The following is a 7,181-nucleotide window of genomic DNA, read 5'->3' on the forward strand; positions in this document are numbered from 1 at the left end:
ACATCAATGAGAGAGTCATTGATCAAGCCCGCAACCGGGCATGTGCCCTGACTGGGAATCAAACCCGGATCGCCTGGATCCTAGGTTGATGCTCAACCACTGAACCACGCCCAGCCGGGCCTCTTTTCTCTTCTTTCTTTACTTCCCAGCATAATTTGACCTAGCTGGTTGCTCTTTCCTTGAAACAGCTTTTAACTGATCTCCAGAATCCATTATTTGCTATCCTGTTGTCTGCCTATTACTTTCCAATTTTGTTTGTTGGTTCCTGCTCATCTTCTTGAACTTTAAAAGTTTGACTGCTCCAGTGCTCAGTCCCCGGCCACCTCTTCAAGGTGATCCTATTTAGTTCCATGGCTTTAAGCATCAGGTACCCGATGATGAACCAAAATTTACATCTTCAGCTTGTACCTCTCTTCTAAATTCCAGACTTGTATACACCCAATTGCTTATTAAATATATCCACTTGGAAATGTTTAGTTGTAAGATGAAGTCCTAGGGATCTAATGTATAGCATAGTGACTACAGTTAATAATATGGTATTGTATACTTGAAAGTGGCTGAGAGTAGATCTTAAGCATTCTCACCACACACACACACACACACACACACATACACACACACAGAGGGAGAGTGTTAACCATTTTATTATATGAGGTGATGGATGTGTTAATATCTTGATCTTGTTAATAATTCTGCAATGTATATCAAATCATCACATTGCCCATTTTAAATATATACAATTATTTTTGTCAATTGTTTCTCAGTAAAGTTAATAAATAAAGAAATATCTCCAGTTGGCTGTAATAGGCATTTCCAATGTAATATGTTAAAAACATAGCTGTTGATCGTAAAAACAGTGAATTCCCCAGTTTTCTTCTCCCAGTTCATGGTAACTTCTTTCTTCTGGTTGCTCAGGAAGAAAAACTTGGACTCTATCATTGAATCCTTTCTTTCTTTCCCCAAGTCTTAGTCAGTCAGTTGAGAAACCCTATCACCCTGGCTTCAAAATATATCCAGTATCTGACCATTTTTTACCCTTTAAAAGTATGTCTTATTGATTTTCAAGAGAGAGGAAGGGAGAGAAGGAGAGAGAGAAACATCAATGTAAGAGAGAAACACCCTGCGCCTGACCAGGATCAAACTCGAAACCCAGGCATGTACCCCTGACTGGGAATCGAACCAGCGACCTCTCAGTGCCCAGGACAATGCTCAACCAACTGAGCCATACCAGCCAGGGCCACTTCCTACTCTTTTTAATGCTACCACCATCAGCTCTTACTTGGATTATTGCAATAGTCTTCCCCTAGTCTCCTTGCTTGCCTTAGCTATCCATTAGTCTATTAATAACATAACAGCCAAGCGAAATTACTAGAATAGAACATAACATCCCCTTCTACTCAAAACTTATTTTTTCTGGCTAACAACAGAACTGTAAATTATCATTTGCCTATATGAGCACATGTGTGTGCAGGTATGTGTGTACATGTGTGTGTGTGCATTGTTGTTCACTGTTTTACATTTAGCCCATTTCTAGTTAATTATTTTATATGATGCAAGCAATACATAAATGTGTTTTTGTTATTGATGTTGTTGCTAAGGAGGTGGTGGTAGTAACTGTTTGCTTTTGTTACATAGTCAAATTGTTCCAGCATTATTTGCTGAAAAGTCTATCCTTTCTTCATTGAATAACATTGGCAACTCCCATTCTCACAAACCAGTAACTCATAATGATTGATTTTTTTTCAGCCATTTTGGGCTCTAAAAAGACTTAATTCAGAAAACCTGTACTAAAGCTCCAGCATGAGGACCTCCCTATTTCATCATGGCTCAAGTTCTTTACCTTCTCACCCCAGGTTTTGGGACTTAAAAAGGAACCTTGCCTAAGAAGTGAGATTAAGGGAAGTACCCAGACCTAAGTTATTTCTCTGACTTCTCCCATTCCTCTGACAGAGTTCCAACATTTCTAGTCTTTTTCAGACTTGGAAATCTCTTAATTGCTGAGCTGAGACAAATTCTTCTTTAGCCAAAAGTGATGAACAAAGATTTCACAATCTAAATGAAACCCATTCTTGTGACACAACTGAAGGAATTTCTAAAGGAGATAAGATCAGTAATAAGATTTGCAAAATTTGGATGCATTATCCAAGGCTGGTGAAATTTTCTTTACAGTCTTTGCATCCCAAGAAGAGACTAGTGTGGCAGCAGAACTCATGTCAGGGATGAGACACTGAGAGTTGGGACATGATCTGCCTCTGAGATCCTGAGGCTATATAGTTCCAGGCTTTCACAGGCATATTCTTTTCTAATTCTTGTGATAATCCTGTGAAGTTGTCAACATTGTCCCATTGTTGATGAGGAAAGTTACATGCAAAGTCCAGGCTCACACCACCACAATGTGGCTGCCAAGAGATGCAATCTTAAGACCATCTCCTGAGTTAGGCTGAGCTAAATAAAAATTGGGAGTTCTTTAAACCCCTTAATGGTGATCTAATGGCCCAAATTGCAAGTCAAGAAGAGTGGCCAAGTAGAGAGACAATAAATGATTGTACTCACTACTTCTCCAATTCAACCAAGTTATTCTTCATTTATCTAACATGGAAGCTCTGCCCAGACAGCATTGTCTCTTATTTCTCCCCAAACAAGTTTTCTCAGTCTGACCTCAACATTTTTGCTCATGTGGAGGTATGCCTGAGATTTTGGGAGAAGGGATTAATCTGTGGATGGCTAGATTTGGAATACATGATGTGGGGTCTGGGTGGGAGCTTTGACCCAATATTTTTCCAGTAAAGTTTTAATGCACTGGGGGGGGGGGGGGGCGTCTCTGGTAGTTTTTATAAGCTGTATACTGGCTTCTGGGGGACTCAGTCAGTCAGGAAACCTCGACATCTCTAGCACTTAATGCTTTGGTGGTGGGTTGTAACAAATGATACTATTAACAGCTGGAGGGACAGAGGATGAAACATGTAGGGCCATTCTAACTTGACAAATGTTATTAGGCACCTACTACATGCAGGCATTTTATAAGGTGTTAGGGTCATGGTGCCATTGGCAAGTTTGAGCAGGCATATAGGAATAGATAGGAAACTATGCATCACATGGATCTTCATATGCTTCATGTGCTCAGAAGTGAATGCCTTCTTATTACTCATCTACCCAGTGTGGGCATCTTTTAGTAATTCATGCAAAGACATTGTACATGCTAACACTGACTTTACTCACTGCCCTGCCCCTCACCAAAATTAATTAGAAAAGATTTAAAAATGTTAGAGGTACCTGAGTATGAAGTTAAGGACTAGAAAAATACTGTTGTGCTATATTGTGCTTTGGCTCTATATTGCTTCCACCATTTTATTTTCCCAGAAATTGATTTACATCATTGTTTGTTTTGCCTTTTCAGATGGACAGTAGAAACCTCTGTAGGTTTCTAGGGGCAGTGAGTATAACCAAAATTCACCAATATACTCATTTTTCTTGGAAATAGGACATTTAGGAGTCATTAAAATTAATTTCTTAAGAATGTAACAAACACGAACATAATTATCTCTAGGGAGAAATTTTTCTATATGTCCTAAAAAGAAGCAAACAAAAAGGAACTGAGATACCGACCCAAAAAAGCTAAGGAAAGAGGGGGCGAGTTGGAGTTTTAAAAAAAGCAACAGAAAACAGAAGTTAGAAAGAAGGAAGGAAGATATTTGTGTCATAACACTATATCATTAATACTAATTTAAAAAGAAAAAATAACTTTCTTTTACCACTGAAAGTGCCAACATCATGTGAGATAGTGTTATATACTGAGGGCAATGACAGTACAAGTTAAATAAAGTGTTGGTTGAGTTCATGACTGTGAACTCAGCACTTTGATATCCAAGTAAGAACGAGAAAATTAGGCTCTTGGAAGTTCCCAAGTTGGAGAGTCTGGGTTATAAAATAAGGCCCTAGGAATTCTCTACTACCATATGTGATTTGAGCTAAGATGCCAATGATAAGTATATTACCAGGGATATGGAGCATTCTATCTGAAACTAGGCCACTAATCATTTCAAGATGACCATGAATCCAAGGGTACATTTTAACTCCGTATGTACCATATGCACAAATAGTGTCACTCTGTTTCTTGACCTTTACTGCTCTTTTAATCCTAAAGGTATAATGTGAGGAGTAAAGATAGTACCTTATATCCACACCAGTGAAAGAAGAAACGCTCAGGATAGTTTAAGAAACCTTTGATACCACCAATTATTACCCATTTCTGTTGATGGACATTTTGCTTGGTCCTTGACTATTAAATAAATAAAGTTCCTATGAATGTTAAAAAAAAAAAAAAAAAAAAAAAAGAAGCCTTTGGGACAACATGAAGCTTACCAACATCCATATCATAGGGGCACCAGAAGAAGAGAGCAAGCAAAGGACTGAGAACCTATTTGAAAAAATAATGACTGAAAATTGTCCTCACCTGGTGAAGAAAAATGACACAGATGTCCAGGAAGTGCAGAGAGTCCCAAACAAGATGAACCCAAAGAGGTTCACACCAAGACACAGCATAATTAAAATGGCAAAGATTAAAGACAAAGAGAGAATCCTAAAAGCAGCAAGAGACAGTTACCTACAAGGGAGCTCCCATAAGACTATCAGCTAATTTCTCAACAGAAACATTTCAGACCAGAAGTGACTGGCATGAAATATTTAAAGTGATGAAAAGCAAGGGCCTACAACCAAGACTACTTTACCCAGCAAGGCTATTTAAAATTGAAGGAAAAATAAAGAGTTCCCCAGGCAGTAAAAAGTTAAAGGAGTTCATTACTACCAAACCAGTATTATAAGAAATGTTAAAGGACCTTCTTTAAGAAGAGGAAGAAGGAGGAGGAGGAGGAGAAGAAGAAAAGAGGAAGGAGGAACATAGTTAAAAGAATAAAATGGCAATAAATATGTACCTATCAATAATCACTTTAAATGTAAATGGCGTAAGTGCTCCAGCCAAAAGACATAGGGTAGCTGAATGGATAAGAAAATGAGACCCACATATATGCTGTCTACAAGAGACCCACCTCAGAATGAAACATACACACAGACTAAAAGTAAAGGGATGGAAAAAGACATTTCATGGAAAAGGAAATGAAAAAGAAAAAAGCTGAGGCAGCAATACTTATATTTGACAACAGACTTTCAAACAAAGGCTATAGTGAGGGACAAAGAAGGACACCACATAATGATAAAGGGAGCAATCCAACAAGAGGATATAATCTTTTATATCCTCTTGTTATCGTTGTAAACATTTATGCACCCAACATAGGAGCACCTAAACATGTAAAGCAAATCTTGCCCTGGCTGGTGTCGCTCAGTTGGTTGAGCAATGTTCCATGCACTGAAAGGTTGCTGGTTCAGTTCCTGGTCAGGGTACATGCTCAGGTTTTGGACTTGATCCCCAGGAGGGGGCATGCAGGAGGCAACCGATCAAAATTTCTTTCTCATAGATGTTTCTCTCTCCCTAAACTCAATAAAAACATACTTTTAAAAAATATGTAAAGCAAATTTTAATGAATATAAAGGGAGATAGCTACAGTACTACAGTCATAGTAGGGGATTTTAACACCCCATTGACATCAATGGATAGATCTTCCAGACAGAAAATCAACAAGGAGAGAGCAGCCTTAAATGACAAAGTGGATCAGATGTATTTAATTGGTATCTTCAGAGCATCTCACCCCCAAAGCAGTAGAATATGCATTCTTTTCAAGTGCACATGGAACGTTTTCTAGGTTAGACCACGTGCTAGGTCACACACAAAAACATGAAGGTTAAATAGCATGTTACCAAACACTGAATGGGTTAACAATGCAATCAAGGCAGAAATCAGAAGATATCTTGAAACAAATGAAAATGAGAACACAACAACCCAAAATCTATGGGACACAGTGAAAGTAGTCCTAAGAGGGAAATTCATAGCATTTTGGGCCTCCCTCAAGAAAAAAGAAAACTCTCAGGCTATTTAATTTTACACTTAAAAGGACTAGAAAAAGAACAACAAATGAAGCACACTGTGCTCCTTCCATAGCAGAGCTTGCTGCTTGCTTTGTGGGATCTTCCCAGCCCTGAGGTGGGAGGGAAGGCCATTTTGTGAACCCTCCTCCACCCGCCACCCCAACAGGGCAGAGTGGCTGAGAGAGGCTGTGGAGCTGCGATGCTGTCCTTGGAGATGCCCGCTACCCCCACCATTGGTGCTTCATTGTCAAGGCCATTAGTAGGTCCCCTGTGCCCTCTCAAGCCCTCCTTTCCCCCCATGCTTCTTCGGTCCTTTGGCCTAGGAACACCAACTGAAGAGTTGACCATAGTGAGAGGGACCCATCCCTTGGGGCCCACGGCAGTGAGTGCCTGAGCCACCCTTCCCAGTGATGAAGCTTAAGACCTACAACCTGCTTTTCAAGCTGCTCCTGCTCTGGGTTGCGAGGCTGGGGAAGACCTGCCTCCTTTTACGTTTTCTGAATGATGCCTTCAATTCCACCTTTATTTCCACCATGGGAAAAGACTTTAAGATCAAAACATATGAATTACAAGAAAAGAAGATCAAGCTGCAGATATGGGATAGGCAGGCCAGGGGCGACTTCCCACCATCACAACCTCCTACTACGAGGAGCAGTGGGTATCGTGCTAGTCTATGACATCATCAATGGCAACAATTTTGAAAACATCAGCAGACGGCTTAGAAACATAGATGAGCATGCCAATGAAGGTGTGGAAAGAGCGTCACTAGGAAGCAAGTGTGATATGGCTATAAAAGAGTTTCACCTAAAGGAAACGGAGAACAGATTGCAAAAGAGCATGGTATTAGATTTTTTTGAGACTAGTACAAAAGCCAGCATAAACATTGAAAAGGCCTTTCTCACATTAGCTGAAGGTATCCTTTGAAAGACCCCTGTAAAAGAGCCCCACAGTGAGAATGTAGATATCAGCAGTGGAGGAGGCTGGCAGGCAGAAGAGCAAATGTCGCTGAGGGTTCTCCTGTTTTATCAGTTGCCATCCACCACCCCATTTTCTTGCTGCAAAAAACCCACTCTGCCCATTTTAAACTCTAAATAGATATTTCTGTTTCTCATTTGAACTACCCAACCCACCTATTTTGTTTATTCTTTCATCTGTGACTGCTTGCTAACTTTATACTTTTCTTCAAAAAAAAGTATAGAAAG

At 39.8% G+C, this 7,181-nt stretch overlaps 1 pseudogene; it reads left to right on the plus strand.

Annotated features, from left to right (window-relative positions):
- The first annotated feature begins 6,389 nt into the window (after positions 1-6,389).
- On the plus strand, positions 6,390-6,903 carry LOC107535439 (ras-related protein Rab-10 pseudogene; annotated as a pseudogene).
- Positions 6,904-7,181: the final 278 nt, after the last annotated feature.

The sequence above is a fragment of the Miniopterus natalensis genome, chromosome 4, assembly GCF_054644295.1.
Source record: "Miniopterus natalensis isolate mMinNat1 chromosome 4, mMinNat1.hap1, whole genome shotgun sequence".
Taxonomy (NCBI): domain Eukaryota; kingdom Metazoa; phylum Chordata; class Mammalia; order Chiroptera; family Miniopteridae; genus Miniopterus; species Miniopterus natalensis.